Raw genomic sequence first — 18662 nt, 5'->3', positions numbered from 1 at the left:
AAGATGACGGAGATGAGAGATCAGAAATACCAAGGTGGCTGGAATTCACAGAACAGAGAGAGGGGGGGGAGCTACATACGGAGATCTTTGAACAACTATTATCAAGTGTTCTTTAGAGGCCTGATCAATAAATTTACAAAAGGAAATTACCCAAGGCTAGGGGAAGAAACCACCTGAAAAGGATTAGAGGAAACCTATTGCAGAAGCTCAAACACATCTGGAGACCATGTCTGTTCTCCCCAGCTACAGTGAAAACCTCATAATTCATGTGGCATGAGGCATTCAGATGGGCCTTGTCTCAATAGTCAGGAATAATTAGCTGTATGTAAAACACTGCTGTGGTCCTACCTAACAAATCATACAAGCAAGACTTGAAAGATCTACTTCCAAATAAGTACACCTGAGAACAAAGATCAAGAAGATTTATGACTTAATAAAAAAAAAATTAGTACCAAAAGGCAAAAAAATCAGTAAAATTTTACTAAAAGGTAAAATTCATAATGCCTGGCATTATGAATGGCATAATGCCTCAACAACAACGACAAAAATAACCAGAAATGCAAAGAAGCAGGAAAACATTACCCATCATGAGGATAAAAATTAATCTATCCAAAGTGACTGAGAATAGATGTTATAATGAGCATATAAGCACATTAAACATTATTACAACTATATGCCATTGGTCCAGATTGCTAGAGGAAGGCATGGTCATGTTAAGTAAAAACATGAGATATAATTAATAAGGCCCAAATTATACATCTAGATATAAATACTATAATATCTGAGATGAAAAAATACTGGATGTAATTAATTACTAAAGATTAATGGACCTAAGACATAACAATACAAAATATTCTAAGTGAAATAAAATAAATTTTTAAAATGAATAGAGCATTAGTGTCTTTCTTCATGCTGTTCCCTCCTCTGGAAACACTTTTGCCCCATCCCACCTACCCAATCTTCAACCAGTCAATTCTGAATCTATCTTTGGTTTCACCTCCATCATTACTTCCTTATTCCTTTACCTCCCTGCTTAGGTCAAATCCTTTTAAAACCTATTCACAGAATTATATACTTCCCCTCCACAGCACTTATCAGAGTGGGAACTTCACATATAATTGTGTCTGTTATAAATGTTCGTCTGTCTTCTTCTCAAGACAGTAAGCTCCATGAGGGCAAAGACAACATGTTTATTTTGTTTACCTTGCTATCCCCAGGATCTCAAACTCTACCAGTCATCTTGCTGGATTGAGCTGGTTGTCACCTGCTGTTGTGCAGGGGACCCTCTTCTTCCTGGCTCTTGGATCTTTTTCTGTAGGTCCTATTTAGATATTTAAGTCTTAGTCTTATTTTTTTTTTAACAGTTCAGCTCTTTAATTTTTCCTTTTCTTTTTTTTATTAAATCATAGATGTGTACATTAATGTGATCATGGGGCACCATACACTAGTTTCATAGACCGTTTGACACATTTTCATCACACTGGTTAACATAGCCTTCCTGGCATTTTCTTAGTTATTGTGCTAAGACATTTACATTCCACATTTACTAAGTTTCACATATACCCTTGTAAGATGCACCGCAGGTGTAATCCCACCAATCCCCCTCCCTCTGCCCACTTCCCCCCTCCCTCCCCTCCCTTTCCCCCTTCCCCCTATTCTTAGGTTGTAACTTGGTTATAGCTTTCATGTGAAAGCCATAAATTAGTTTCATAGTAGGGCTGAGTACACTGGATATTTTTTCTTCCATTCTTGGGATACTTTACTAAGAAGAATATGCTCCAGCTCCATCCATATAAACATGAAAGAGGTAAAGTCTCCATCTTTTTTTAAGGCTGCATAATATTCCATGTTGTACATATACCACAATTCATCAATCCATTCGTGGATCGATGGGCATCTGGGCTTTTTCCAAGACCTAGCAATTATGAATAGGGCTGCAATAAAGATTCTGGTACAAATATCTTTGTTGTAATGTGATTTTTGGTCTTCTGGGTATATGCTTAGTAGAGGAATTATAGGATTGAATGGCAGATCTACTTTTAGATCTCTAAGTGTTCTCCATATATCTTTCCGAAAGGAATGTATTAATTTGCATTCCCACCAGCAGTCCAAAAGTGTTCCCTTTTCTCCACATCCACGCCAACATCTCTGGTCTTGGGATTTTGTGATATAGGCTAATCTTACTGGAGTTAGATGATATCTCAAAGTAGTTTTGATTTGCATTTCTCTGTTGATTAAAAATGATGAGCATTTTTTCATATGTCTGTAGGCCGTGCGCCTGTCTTCTTCAAAGAAGTTTCTCTTCAAATCCATTGCCCAACCTGCGATGGGATCACTTGTTCTTTTCTTGCTTATATGTTTGAGTTCTCTGTGGATTCTGGTTATTAAAACTTTGTCGGAGACATGACCTGCAAATATCTTCTCCCATTCTGAGGGCTGTTTGCTTGCTTTACTTACTGTGTTCTTGGCTGTGCAGAAGCTTTTTAGTTTGATCAGGTCCCAGTAATGTATTTTTGAAGCTGCTTCAATTGCCTGGGGGTCCTCCTCATAAAATACTCGCCCAGGCTGATTTCTTCAAGGGTTTTCCCTGCAGTCTCTTGTAGTATTTTTATAGTTTCATGTCTTAAGTTTAAATCTTTAATCTAGTGAGAGTCTATCTTAGTTAATGGTGAAAAGTGTGGGTCCAGTTTCAATCTTCTGCAGGTTGCCAGCCAGTTCACCCAGCACCATTTGTTAAATAGGGAATCTTTTCCCCACTGAATGTTTTTAATTGGCTTGTCAAACATTAAATAAAGGTAAGTAGCTGGATTCATCTCTTGGTTCTCTATTCTGTTCTAGACATCTACTTTTCTGTTTTTGTGCCAGTACCATGCTGTTTTGATCACTATCGATTTGTAGTATAGTCTGAGGTCTGGTAGCGTGATTCCTCCTGCTTTGTTTTTATTTCTGAGTAATGTCTTGGCTATTTGAGGTTTTTTTCTGATTCCATATAAAACAAAGTATTGTTTTTTCAAGATCTTTAAAGTATGACAGTGGAGGGATCGCATTAAAATTATATATTGCTTTGGGTAGTATGGACATTTTAACGATGTTGATTCTTCCCAGCCATGAGCATGGTATGTTTTTCCATTTGTTAACATTTTCTGCTATTTCTTTTCTTAGACTTTCTAGGGATTCTACTCAAAAACTCTTAGAAATGATCAAGGAATACCGCAGCATCTCAGGTTATAAAATCAACATTCATAAATCAGTAGCCTTTATATCTACCAACAATAGTCAAGTTGAAAAAACAGTTAAGGACTCTATCCCATTCACAGTAGTGCCAAAGGAGATGAAATATTTGGAAGTTTATCTAACAAAGGACCTGAAAGATTTCCTCTTCTTAATAACAAGAAGGTGGATCCTGCATGTCCCCAAAGCCCACCTTGCTCTGAAGCATCTGATTCTAGAGACTCTTCTCCAATGCCTGTGACTTGTCGGCTTGAAGAAAATAATCCATCCTTAAAAATGTCTTCTACAGAGGTGCCCCACAAAGAGACTGCCTCTCTTCTTCCTACTTCTATGGATCTGCTGACTCAGTAAAGCCCTGACTCTTCCACTAGTACCAAAGTGAAACAACACACTTTTTTTTTTTTATTAAATCATAGCTGTGTACATTAATGTGATCATGGGGCACCATATACTAGTTTCATAAACCGTTTGACACGTTTTCATCACACTGGTTAACATAGCCTTCCTGGTATTTTCTTAGTTATTGTGCTAAGACATTTACATTCCACATTTACTAAGTTTCACATATGGGAGGGGAGGGAGGGGGGAGGTGGGCAGAGGGAGGGGGATTGGTGGGATTACACCTGCTGTGCATCTTACCAGGGTATATGTGAAACAAAACACTTCTGTAGAAAAAGTGTAGTAAAGAAGGAAGATAAGGTCAAGGTCAAGAAACAGAAGACCAGAACTGTGTTCTCTACCACCCAGCTGTGTATACTCAATGTTATACTTCAGAGACAGAAATACCTCAGCCTACCACAGATCCAAGAACTTTCCAACATCCTGAACCTCAGCTATAAAGAGGTTAAGATCTGGTTCCAGAACCAGCAAATGAAATCTAAGAGATGGCAGAAAAACAACTGGCTAAAGAACACCTTCTGAGCCTGAGTCTTAGAAGGTCTCAGCACCCATGGAATACCCAAGTGTCTACTCTTCCTATCACCAGATGTGCCTGATGAACCCATCCAGAAACCTTCTAGGGTGAAGCAACCAGACCTAGAGCAACCCAACCTGGAGTAATCAAACCTGGAACAGCCAGTCTTGGAGTAACTACTCCTGGAACATTAAGACCTGGTGCATCCAAGCCTGGAACAGTCATGCCTAGAACAATCCCTTCCTTAACTATGGGGAGGAGCCTTTACAGTTAAGCCTGCAATTCCAGCAAAATTTTCTTGCCAGTGATTTGGAAATTGCTTTCGAAGCTGCTGGAGAAAGCCATAATGTAATCCATCAAACCACTAAGAATTTTACCTCCCCACAAACCAAGGATTTATTCCTAAATTACTCAATGAACATGCAGCCTGAAGATGTGTGAAGATGGGTGTATTACTTAGTTTTAGTGTGGGAAGTGGCTGAATCCTTTCCTCTTATAGGATTTTTCTTATTTTCTTTCTTTCTTTCTTTCTTTCTTTCTTTCTTTCTTTCTTTCTTTCTTTCTTTCTTTCTTTCTTTCTTTCTTTCTTTCTTTCTTTCTTTCTCTCTTTCTCTCTCTCTCTCTCTCTCTCTCTCTCTCTCTCTCTCTTTCTTTCTTTCTTTCTTTCTTTCTTTCTTTCTTTCGACAGTTTTACTCTGTCACCCTGACTAGAGTGCCATGTGTCATAGCTAACAGCAACCTCAAACTCTTGGGCTCAAGCCATCCTTTTACTTCAGCCTCCCAAGTAGCTGGGATTACAGGCACCCACCACAACACCTGGCTAGTTTTTCTGATTTTTCATTTTGCTCACTTTTTTATTGTCAAATCATAGCTGTGTACATTAGTGCAATCAAGGGGTATAATGTGCTGGTTTCATATACAATCTGAAATATTCTCATCAAACTGTTTAACGTAGCCTTCATGGCATTTTCTTAGTTATTGTATGTAGACATTTGTATTCTGTATTTAGTAAGTTTCGCCTGTAGTAGATATGGGGTCTTGATTTTGCTCAGGCTATTATCAAACTCCTGAGCTCAAGAAATCTACCCACACACCTCGACCTCTCAAAGTGCTAGAATTACAGGCAGGCTTGAGCTACCATGCCTAGCTGATTTTTCTTATTTTAGAGGAACTATTCTGCCTCTATTCTGGCTTTCAGTGTGCCTATTGCAAGATTGGAGTCTAATCAGAGGTTCCAATAACCTTAACTGCTATCGACAACATGATAGAAGATATCTCTGGCTGTTGATAAAGTATTCATAGTAATTAGTTTGGATAGCTTTAGTAAGTGAAAAATACAAAGATATATGAAGGATTATTCCCACCTTCTAGGATTAAGAGATCTTATTTTTTTTTCTCACAAATGAATACTTAAAAGGCAAGGATATTTTTTATTTTTATTTCCAATTAAATTGTAATTGTCGGTGGTTAGAATGAATGCTTCAGGGATGGACAAACCCAAAAGGTAAATTATATAACCATTAGGTTGTATCATTTGCACATGAAAGTTTTAAAGTCAGAGTTGTAGCTGTGTGTCCTACACCCGGGGATGTGCCATATATCCATGTGTTGCACCTGAATCCTTTCTCCCTCCCTTTTTGAATTTAAGATTTTCTCTCATGTGAGTCTGTGATTGTTAATCTTCTAGTTTCAAGTTGGTATTGAGTACATGTAAGGATTGTTTTTCCATTCTTATGATACTTAGGAAAACATTCTGCAAATCCATCCAGGTTGTTAAAAAAAAGATGCAAAATCACCATCTATTTTTTTGGCTGAATAGTATTCCATGGTATACATAAACTGCAATTTATTAATCCATTTGTTGAAGGGCACATGGATTGTTTCTACATCTTTGCTTTATGAATTGTGCTGCTATAAAAATTCGAGTACAAATGTCCTTCCTTATGGTAAAATGTCTTTTTTTCTTTTGGGTAGATAGCTACAAGTGGGACTGCAGGATCAAATGATAGGTCTACTTTTCCCTTTTTTTTTTTTGAGGCAAGCATGAAACAAAGTTTGTTGAGGAAGAGAAAGGTAGGTTTACAGAGTAAGAGCAAGACAGAGGCTTACAGAGCAAAATACGTTTGCAATGGACAGCGAACTGGCCTCCACTGCCAGGGAAGTGGGCAAAGAGGCCTACTTTTACTTTGAGGAATAGAAGGCTTTCCATATTAAATTATCAATTGTTCAGATGAAGGGTTAGCTAGAATGCACTTCATGGATTTCCTTTGCCCCTTTTTGCTCTGTTTTACTACAATTGCTGATTTGTTCATTATCTAATACTTGTAGAAAGATATGTTGTATTTGGCTGCATCATGATGACATCAGTACCAGTTTGCCTGGTCTTAAGTACAAATAAATAAAATTCATTTTACCTAAAAAAATGGTATCTTACCTCCCATATCTTCAACCTCTTATTCTCTACTGGCTATAGCCTACCCAACATCCTTTCTTCCTTGCTAACTATACTCAATTTTCATTACAATTTTCCCTGCTGCAGATAGTGGTGGCCATGTGTAACAATTCTGTCCAATGGGATGTATTTGGAAGTGACTGAGTAGGATTTTGGGGAAAGCTCTATTATAAAGAAGACTAATTTTACTGATGAGATATTTTGCCCTCTCCTCTTCTTCATTCTTCCTATCTGGAACACAGAAATGATGGCTGGAGTTGCAGCATGCATCCTGTAACCATGAGACATCTGGAAGATGGGATCTTCGTGTCAATTATCATGGAACAAAAAGAAAATATGAGGGACATGAGACACTGATATGTCTCCACTGGTCCTGGACTTCCTGACACTGCACTCGTTTTAGGTGAGAGAAAGATATCCCTTAATTATTTTAAGTAACAAATTTCAGGTCTTTGTTATCCAAATGCAATTACCAAAACCCCATTCCAATCTCAATATCTCTCCATCTCTCTCTCTCTCTCACACACATACACAATTTTCTTTTATTATTATTTATTATTAAATCATAGCTGTGTACATTAATGAAATCATGGGGAACCATACACTGGTTTTATAGACCATTTGACATATTTTCATCACACTGGTTAACATAGCCTTCCTGGCATTTTCTTAGTTATGGCATTTTCTTAGAATATAAGAAAATTCTACATTTATATTCTACATTTAGTAAGTTTCTACATGTACCCTTGTAAGATGCACCACAGGTGTAATCCCACCAATCCCCCTCCCTCTGCCCACCTCCCCCCCTTCCCTTTCCCACTTCCCCATATTCTTTGGTTATAACTGGGTTATAGCTTTCATATGAAAACCATAAATTGGTTTCACAGTAGGACTGAGTACATTGGATACTTTTTCTTCCATTCTTGAGATACTTTACTAAGAAGAATATGTTCCAGCTCTATCCATGTAAATATGAAAGAGGTAAAGTCTCCATCTTTCTTTAAGGCTGCATAATATTCCATAGTGTACATATACCACAATTTATTAATCTATTTGTGGATCGATGGGTACTTGGGCTTTTTCCTTGACTTAGCAATTGTGAATTGGGCTGCAATAAACATTGTGGTACAAATATCTTTGTTATAACACACACACACAATTTCTAACACATTATCTCATTCACACAATTCCCTCTATAACTCATATGATCATGTGAATTATGATCTCCACACATAGTCCTAATTCTCAAAAATATCACATTCATACTTTACTCATCAATCCCATTAACACACACAGTCTTTATCACTCCCATTTCCACACATAGTTCTACCCTGCACTACCATATATACAATGTTTTTAGAACCAAAACAGATACACCCACTGTCAAATATAACTAACTTTAGTCAACCCCATCACACACACCATCCCCATCACTCACATAGACACACCCAAAAATCTTTAACTCCTATGCCATCACAGTGTCTAACTACACCCACTATCATACACACAGCCCATCTTCTCACTATGAAACCTGCATCATCCTCCAAATCTCCTTTCACACATTCACACACCATCTCTATATCATGAGATGAAAAAATACTGAATGATTAACTACTAAAGATTAGTGAACTTGAAAACATAGCAGTAGAAAATATTCTAAAAATAAATTTTTTAAATGAATAAAGCATATGTACCTTTGTTAATGCTGTTTCCTCTTCTGGGAACATTTTTTCCCTATCATACCTATCTACCCTTCTATGAATACAAAATGACAACCAATATCTACATCAATCTTATTACCACACATACATATTTTCCACATTCCTCACTGACACTCAGAAATTTTGCATTTTTTCACCATATACTTTATTCCTCAACCCTATTCAGATCATGATTTCCACATTTCAAATATCACACTTTTTCATTCAATGTGATCTTGCATGCTCACTGTATCTACCTCTCCTCACAGACACACTTCTCATTTCCCCTCACATCACACTCACACATACATACCATATCACCTCCATCATACACTTACCTTCCACTTCACATCATAATTTCCTCATTCTACCCTCCCTCTATATCCTATTACTCAAAATACCCCATCCACATTTTCATACGCACAAAGACTCCAATGTCCTAATTATCATTATGTCTTCTGCTTTCCCAGTCTCTCACACATAACCATATGCATGCATATGCTCAATTCTCATCTTCTACAGTATTCCCTTCATTGTGACCATAACTACACTATCAGTACACATTCTTATCTCTTCCTATCATTGTCACTCACATTGCGCCAGCCTTTATTACAACAATAATTTCATACCATCATTAACCATTTTACTGTCCCCATTGCCATCATCATCACACATACCTCCACTACCTCACTATCTCACAATACTCTCCCAATTTCTCTATTAAACACATGACCCAGAATTTTATAGTTGAGGTACCCATCACCTATAATCTCATTCTCTCTCTTACTCACACACACACGTGTGTGCTTTCCAGAAAAGTGGATCTTTCATGAATCCAGATATAATAAATATATTTCTCACTTGAAGCCTAATTCCGGAGTTCTAGCAAGTGTTATGTGAAGGAAAAACACATCATGCTCAGATGGTACAAAGTTCAATGTTCCCACTTGGTGGTGAATCGATTCCTTTTGGTATGTTTTCTTTTTTTTTTTTTTTTGATTTAAGTAATCATATTATATTCATAAAAATACTTCACCACAAGAAAAAAGAAAAAAGTGAGTTGATGGGTCTATTAATTAGCTTGATTGTAAAAATCAATCATTTATTGATGTACACAGAGATCAAAGCATCATTTTGTATACCTTGAATACATAAAATTTTTCATCAATTATAACTCAGTAGAGCTGAAAAAAGAGTTACCTACAAAACAAAAATTAAATTGGACAGACATAGGACTTTTATAAGTAACACTAAATTTCATGACCTCATTTACTAATTAATCTCAGAAATGGCTTTACAATTCTCAGAGAAGCTAAAATCAGTTTTTGGCCCAGAACCTCTGTTTTCCTGCGAGATTATATCTAACAGGAACAATAGTACTCTTTTCTCATACAACTTGATTTGTACTTGATTTTCTACTTTTTCAAAGCTAAACAATGTATTGTTTATGGACATGTATGAAAACCAAGGAGGGCTTGGGGGCTGTAGCTCAGTGGCTAGGGCACCAGCCACATACACCAGAGCTGGCGGGTTTGAACCCAGCCCAGGCCTGCCAAACAACAATGACAAGTGCAACAAAAGAATAGCTGGACATTGTGGCGGATGCCTGTAGTCCCAGCTACTGGGGAGACTGAGGCAAGAGAATCTCTTAAGCCCAAGAGTTTGAGGGTGCTGTGAGCTGTGACACTATGGCACTCTACTGAGGGCAACATAGTGAGACTCTCTCTCAAAAAAAAAAAAGAAAAAAGAAAACCAAGGAGATCATTAATACAAAAGTTAAGGTAGTGTTATCTCTAGGTGGAGACAGACAGGAAGGTGTAGTTGGAAAGAGCCCTGAGTTACTGATAATATTTTACTTCTCATCCTGGCTGGTTGGTTTGTTGGTATTATTTTTATTATTTTAAATATAAATATTAATTCATTCAACAAATAAGAAGTGTTTATCATGTACTATTCTAGGCAACAGGGATAAAGAAATAAATGACATAGATAAAACTCTGTGTTTATGGAGCACACAAATTATTAAAGAATAATAAAATTTTTCAGAACCTAAGTACACAAATATACAAACTGAAAATAATTTATCCAGTGTCTAGGACAACGGATACACAAATATCCATGCATCATCATGAAATTTCAGAATATCAGGGATAACGTGGAAATCTACAGGCTTCCAGGATTAGGGGGTAGAAATAGTCCAGACTGGATCAAAAGAACAGAAACCTTTAGAAACAGGGATTTCCAGAAAGTAAGTTTTCTTAATAATTGGAGTTATATGAACAAATTGCAAAAATACAGATATATGAGAGATCTAATGGGAAAATTAAGGATAGGAATATAGGAAAATAGGCAAGTGAAAGGGAATTATCAATACTAGAAATGATACAAATGTACATAAAAAAAGAAATGTGATTACAATTCACTACTCGTCTCTTTAGTGAACAATGTTTGCACAACGGGCTTGCACCTGTAATTCCAACTACTAAGGAGCCTGAGCTGGGCGGATTGCTTGAGCCCAGAAGTTTGAAGCTGCAGTGAGCTATGATCAACTTTGGTGACAGTGATATCCTTCCTCTATTAAAAAAAAAGATATAAACATTATTAACCAAAAAGTGTGCTCTAAGTGTATTAAAAGAATGGAGAAGGGAAGTGAGGGAGGAAAAGTGAGAGTTAAATCTTCATCCACCATAACAAGAAGTCAACAGCTTCTAAAATAAGCAACTAAAAAGAATAATGGTATGGCCATAATGTCATAATGTTCAGAACTGATATAAAAACCGAAAGAAACAACTAACATATTTGCAAGCTGGCTACTTCAAGTATTCATGCCTGGTGATGAAAGAGGTGAAGCTAAAGTACCACTATTTTTTATTTAGTTTATATATATATGTGTGTGTGTGTGTGTGTGTGTGTGTATAAATATTACTATAATATAGTATATACCCCATATTATATTATGTATACTATAATAAAAAAACATAATAAAATATATTTTCATTATATAGGCAGAGAAGGGATATGATGAGAATGGAGATTTACTAAAATTGATGAGGCCAACAGAATAGATCAAAAGACAATGAACACTGAAGCCTCCCAAATGTTTGCTTTTTATTCTTTTGCAACTCTTCCAAATTATTCTTAGATTATAGCAATAATCAAAAGGGAGCCTTACATTTGAGAAATGACTGCCAGAGGCCCCATTCCCACAGGATGGGTGGAGTGAAATTATGGGTCCGAGACCTGGGAGACAGAAGACAGGAGAGGGTAAATTCATTCTGGGAAACACTCAGCCACAAGAGGGCACAATTAGAATGCAAAATCTCTGTTTCCCCTGCTACCTTTCCTCTGTTTCTTTGCCCTCCTTTAAAATGCTAGGTTTCTGAGATTGAGATCTAGGTCCTTTTTTTTTTAATTCTTCTCACTCCACAACTCTCCCAGGACAATATCATTCATATCTTAATTAAAACCACTACCTTTATGCTTGATAACTCCTAAATCCCTATCTGTAAACACCACTTGCTTCACAGCAACAGAATGAATTCTTGACTGACTGCCAGATTATTCCTCTTGGATATTTCAAAGGTGCCTCAGACTTGGCATGTTCAAAATTAAACTTGTTATTCTTTCTCCTCAAACCTGCTCCTCATTCTGTGTTCTCCAGCTCATAGAATGGTTTTTACATCTTCTCAGCCATCCAAGACAGAAAGAAAACTGGGAATTATCTTTGATTTCTTCTTTTCCATCAGCACACCTATATCCAGTGACCAAGTTCTTATTTTCTTGCATATATGTATTTTCATTTTGTTCCCACTGCATTAACACAGATATCAACATCTCTCTTTTATAATAAACTTCTAAGTGGTCTCCCTGCACCCAGTTCTGTCTTCTCCAGTTTATCCATCACACTTCTACCCACAGGATCTTTGTAAAATGCAAATCTGATTTTGTTAATCTTGGATAAAAAGCCCCAAGTATCTCCCCACTGTTCTTAGTATGATATTGCAGGATGTCCATGTTCTGGCCCCTATCTCTTTCTCATATCTTCTCTCACTCTCTGTATTTCAACTTTACTAAATTTGTTGAGCATATCACACAAACCTGTAAACACTAAATCATTTCATATAAAGTACCTTTGCTCATACTGACACTACTTGGAATGACTTTCTTCTAGTTCTCATCCTTAATAGTTTACATTAACATATACATAACTTTCAAGACTTAAGCATTAATTTCTTTCTGAAGCCCTCTCCCACCCAGTAAAGTTCACTATTTGTTCCTTTGTTTAACTAATGTACACCATGTAGACTTCTATCAAGCATCTGTAATATTTGGCTATGTACATTTGTTTACATGTCTATCCTACTAATATCAGCTCCTTTGGAATCAGGAATATGTCTTATTCATATCTTTGCTCAAAATATATATCACAATTCCTGATATAGACAAGATACTTAGCAAATGTTCCTAAATAGTCATCATGAGAATGTAATAAAATAGTTTACTATTTTAAATTGCACACAAATTTTATGCCCACCCTGTATATGAGGCTAGCCTGACACCAGTCCCCTATCTATGGCAGACATCAGTCACAACTATAGTACTGTGCCCCTCAATGTCAGAATCATTCTCAAAGCAGTATACTCTGAAAACCTATTTCAATTAGTTGGAATTGGTACAATATATAAAATGTATTTTCCATTTTGGAATGTAGGCTGCCACATGAAGTACCTAAATAGCAATCAGAGTTCATCTAAGAGAATTAACATGGGATTAGGTAGAGTTATCTCCCAAACACTCTTTGCAATAGTATGACCATAGCAATGGCACATATAGTAAGGGAATGCTTTGGCAAAAATTGATGCTGGGAGGGAAATTCTGTCTATGTTCATCCAGCATTGCCCACTGAAGATACAACATCAGAGATGGCAAAACACTATTTATTGACATTCTGATTTACACTTTGGTTTTGTCTCAATTTATTCAGAAAATAGTCGTCTCTGAGTGAGGATCAGACCTGTAAATCTGGCAACAAAGTGCTGTACCTGAGGAATCAGTTAAAAGGCACATCATACTGAAATGATGGATCAACTCTTCTTCATTCCTTCTGCATGCAGATCCCTTGATAATGTACAGATGAGACTGAAAACTCCTCTCTAAAATGAAATCTATTGGAGCACTGTTTCCAAATCTTATTCCCATCATAAAATGTAGATAAAATGATGAAATACGTACAGCACAAGGGGGCCTACTGGAAAAGACTGTTTATAGCCAGAAATAACTGGCCAGGGGACTCCAACCAAACTTGGCTGCCTCATACATCTGTGTAGTATATTATTTTCCTGCTGCTATTGTAACAAATCACCACAACTTAGTGGCTTAAATTTACTTTAAGCCACTATTTCACCACAAATTTATTCTATGACAATTCTGAAGATCAGAAATCTAGACTGTGTCCAAAAGGTTCTAGAGGTGAATCCATTTAATTGTTTTTTATAGTTTTCAAATGGTGCCTATATTTCTTCATTTGTGGCCCTTTTCCAACTTGAAAACTGACAGCATAGTATCTTCATTCCTCTCTGACCTCTGCTTTTGTCCTCACATCTCTTAATAACTGTGACCCTCTTGCCTCTCTCTCATAAGGACTCTTGTATTACTTTGGGCCCACACTAATAATCCAGTATAATTCTTGCATCTCAAAATCCTAATTTGATTATATTTGCAAAAGACCCTTTTACCATTTCAGGTAACATATTTACAGGTTATGGGGATAAGAAGCAAACATTTTTGGAGGGTCATTATTTAGCTTACCAACTATAGGTTGATTCCACACAATTCCTTTCCTTTCCTCATTCATATTATGAACATGAAAATATTTATATTTATTATGACAATTTTTGGGTGGGGGTAATAAAGTGTTTTGAGGAACAGGTACTATTTTATAACTCACACAAATGTACCATGAGCTAGGAGAAACCCCAAAGTCTAAAGTGATTAATAATACATCACAACACAGCTATAACACATTCATTTCATCACTGAGGTGGGAGAGCTCTGTATCACAGAGTTGAGGCCTTGGCAGACCTAACAATAATATAAAATACCTTAGGTATTGACTATAAACCAGGCATTGCATTAGATATTTTATATCCCTTATCTAGAATCCTTACAACATAGTCCAATATTTATATCCTGACCTAAAAAATAAGCAAGGTGAGACTCAGAAGTATTACTATAACCAAGGTCACACAGCTAGAAAGTGGTTAAACTTGCAAATAAACCCAGGTATATCCAGTTGTAGATCCTGGATTCTTTCTGCTGTACCATACTTCCTCCTTGGAGTGAAAAGTAGGAAAATCTATTTTTCATTATTTTTTATAACCTGAGTTTCTGTAGTCATATATTTTTGACTGAGTGCTAAAGCAATGAATATTCCTGGAGGCAATTTCAAGTAGTAGTTCCCCTGAAAACCAAGTGATAGACAAACAACCTGTATCTACATACTCATCCAAGGACAAAACTATGCCATATACCCTAGCTTCCATATTTCCTATGGCCTGGATTCTCTCTATTTATTTTGGCTTGTCTAGTTATAATTCCTAGAATGATCTAGCTCTATTTCTGAAGCTCTTGTTATATCTGTCTGAAGCTCTTGTTATATCTGTCTGTCCTCCATTGCTACTCAGTCTTTTGCAGAACTAAATAACTCTCTCTTTAGTTGCTACTGATGAAACTGGCCCAGCTAATCCCAGAGCCTGTGCTCTTCACACTACACCACATTGCCTACAATATACCTTGAGAAATAACTGTGGCAAACACAAGAAAATAATTTTGTTATTAATGAAATATTTAAATATTGGAAATAATCTCTGTTCAAAGGGATACTCTAAACAAGATAAAACTTTTTATAATACTTACTTCATTTGGTAGAGCCCAATGTGGAATATCTACCAGATTCTAAAACTGACTGAAGTTTCCTAATACTTACTGAAGAATGAATTATGATTTCTGGAACTGGAATAAATTCCTTAACGATGCCAAAAGGCTAACATACCCTTCAAGATTTACATTTCCACTATAAACCCAGAAAAGTAAACTATCTAGGACTCAAATCCTGGCTCTTCCAGGATAGATGTAGAATCTTGGGAGAATTTTCAATCTTGTTTCTTTGTTTTATTTATACGTATTATAAGACAAGAATGAATGTTGTTATATAATTATTGTAAGAATTAAATGATTAAACAATGTAAACTTCTTGTAATGCTTGGCAAATTGGTAGGTACATACTTATATGCAAGAATGTAAACTATTTTAATTAACTTTTATTAAGAATTTGTTTTCATTTTTACCAAGACCTGATTTTTTTTTAAAAAAAGACTTTACCACACTCATTACATTACCAGGATTCCTGCCACTATGTGTTATCTGATATTAAGATTACACTTTGGATTAAAGGTCTTACCACATTCACTGCATCTAAAAGATTTTTTTCACTGATGTCAAATAAGGCTGAAATCCTCCTAAAAACATACACTTACTTTTTACATATATAGAGGACCTTGCCTTCGCAGATCCTCTGATTAAAGACTTGTTCATGGGCACTATGGCTCATGCCTGTAATCCCAGCACTCTGGGAGGTGGGTGGACTGCCTGAGCTTTACAGGTTCCAGATTAATGTGAACAAGAATGAGACCCCACCTCTAAAAATAGCCATGCATTGTGGCAAGAACCTGAAGTCCCAGCTACTGGGAAGGCTGAGGCAAGAGAATTGCTCGAGCCCAAGAGTTTGAGGTTGCTATAAGCTGTGACACCACAGCACTCTACCAAGGGTGATAAAGTGAGACTCTGTCTCAAATAAAATAAAAAACAAAAGGCTTGTTCATTACAGGTACAGAGCTTCTCTGCACTATGAATTTGCAGATGATGAACATGGATTCATTTCTTTTTATTTTTTATTAAGTCTTTTGTACATAGATCATAAATATATTTATGCCCATTTCAGTGTGTTGATTCTTTGTATGAATTGGAGTGCTTACATCATACTAATCAGCATAGCTTTCATCTCATTTACTCAATTATAGCATTAGGACATTTGTGTTCTACACATGATAGAACCAACTTGTACTTACAATGTGCTCCATAGTTGTGATCCCCCTACTATCTCCTACTGTACCTCCCACCCTCTTCCCATCCCTCGCCCTATCCTTCCCTCCTTCATCATAGCCTAAAGTTGTGTTTCATTTCTCATATGCAAGTGTGAGTTATTATAAATTGGTTTCACAGTAGTACTGAGTACATTGGATACCTTTTTTCCCATTCCTGAGATACTTTGCTAAGAAGGTTTTCGTATACTCACTGCCAAAGATTCTCTTATAATGAATAAAATTTGAGCTGATTTTTAAATTTGAGCTGATAAAAGCATTACCATATTCATTATACTCAAGGATCTCTTTCCATCTCTGCTATGAATTTTCCAGTGTTCTATTTGTATAAAGACTGGTATCTCTAGAAACCTTTTCTCACATTTATCACTGCATAAGGTTTCTTTGTACTGTGAATTCTCTTATGCTTAGTTAGGTCTAAGCTGGATCTGAAGCCTTTCCACACACATCGCAAGCATAGAGTTGTTTTCTGCTGTGAACTCACTCAAGTTTAAAAAATGTCTCATAAACTGAAACAATTTTTAAAAACTATCTAATTCACACCCACATAAGAGAAAAACTCAAATCAATTCGGGGGGGGGACAGGGGAATGAGGGAGGAGAGACGGGGATGGGTATGTTCTCATTTAATGGGAACAATGTTAGGATGTATGGCTCACCTCTTGGGGGCAGGACACAATTACAATAGAGACATTACCTAACTAAATGCAAACATTGTAATCTAATCCTTTGTACCCTCAATTAACCTGAAACAATAAAAAAAGGTCTCAGTTTGTCCTAAACCCTTTCTCAGGATTTCTGTCCACTATAAGTTTTTGGATGATCACTGATTACATTTTCTCCTGCACTGAGAAAGTTTCTCAACCCTATAAAATTTCTGTTGTTGAAAGATAACTGAGTTCTGTTTGAAGGTATTTCCACCCTCTTACAACCATAATGAATGAATCAATGAATACTCAGGTGTGAATCCTCAGGTGGTAAGCAAGACTAGTATCATAACTAAAAATCTCTTTATAATCACTACATTCCTAGGGTTTCTCTATACTATGAGTACTTGAGGCGCTAACCTTGAACACTGATGAAAGACTTTAGACATTTATCATACTTGTAGGGCTTCTCTCCATCGGAAATTCTCCAGTGTCTCACAAGTTGTAAAACCTTTGTAAGAGTTACAGTTTTGTTAGTCACATCTCCATGCTCTTTGTCCTAGAGGATTTCCATATAGAACATACATCTAGCTCAGCCTTTGCAGTTAGTTAATTCATGCACAGCCTTTCTCTTTAGTAAGATTGTTCTTATAAATGGCTATATATGGCAGTACTATGCCTGTGACAAATAAAATTTCCTTGGAATAGGAATATGCTGGATTCTTCCCCACCAAGCTTTCTTACTCTTCTTCCTTTACCTATGTCACCACATGCTAAGTCTTTTCCACAGTAGAGACTCTAACCAACAAGCCTGAATTCTGGATCTGTAACATTCTTGGGAACTGACTTTTTCTGAAATTTCCCTCTTTGGAGTATCCCAGCTTTACAAATACAAAGCTTCACAATTAATAAAAGGAAACTCTAAAACATATTAAGGTTCTGTACCCTCTCCCCAGTAGCTGTGGGAGGGGTGGAAATCATTTTGCTTCACAAATTATTTCAAACGATCTGAATTTAAAAGGTGTTAAACTGAGAATTTTAACAAGAGTGTCAATTTTGTTCTCTTGCAATATGGACACTTGTAAATATTCATAACTGTATCCAACTACTTCTATTCTCTGTTAATACAAATGTTTCCTTGGAAATATTGTTTAAATAAGACTTATTTTCTGAGACTCTCACAACTACAGAAATGAATGCCTTCTTCAATGAAAATAACCTACAAAGGAAATTTGTATGGCTCAGCACCCATAGCACGGTGGTTACAGCACCAGCCACATACACTGAGGCTGGTGGGTTTGAAGCCAGCCTGGGCCAGCTAAACAACAATGACAAATGCAACAACAACAACAAAAAAATAGCAGGGTGTTATGGTAGATGCCTGTAGTTCCAGCTACTTGAGAATATTAGTTTTCTTCAAATTATCCCAGAGCTCTATGAGAGAATGATCCATTTCTGCTCTCCATTTCTCTTCTTTTTTGAGAGTTTCAGATTTTGCGAGCGAGTTGAGAGTATGAGAGTGTTCATAAGCTTTGTCTTCAATGTCAGAAATCCTTTCTTC

General features: G+C 36.5%; 1 pseudogene; it reads left to right on the top strand.

Annotated features, from left to right (window-relative positions):
• LOC128576823 (putative homeobox protein NANOG2) overlaps positions 1–4585 on the top strand; it is a 41663-nt pseudogene extending 37078 nt beyond the window's left edge.
• The last annotated feature ends 14077 nt before the right edge of the window (positions 4586–18662 follow it).

Source organism: Nycticebus coucang, chromosome X, assembly GCF_027406575.1.
Source record: "Nycticebus coucang isolate mNycCou1 chromosome X, mNycCou1.pri, whole genome shotgun sequence".
NCBI classification, from domain to species: Eukaryota; Metazoa; Chordata; class Mammalia; order Primates; family Lorisidae; genus Nycticebus; species Nycticebus coucang.
Note: the sequence above shows the minus strand (reverse complement) of the source record. Positions and strands in the feature narration are given on the sequence as shown.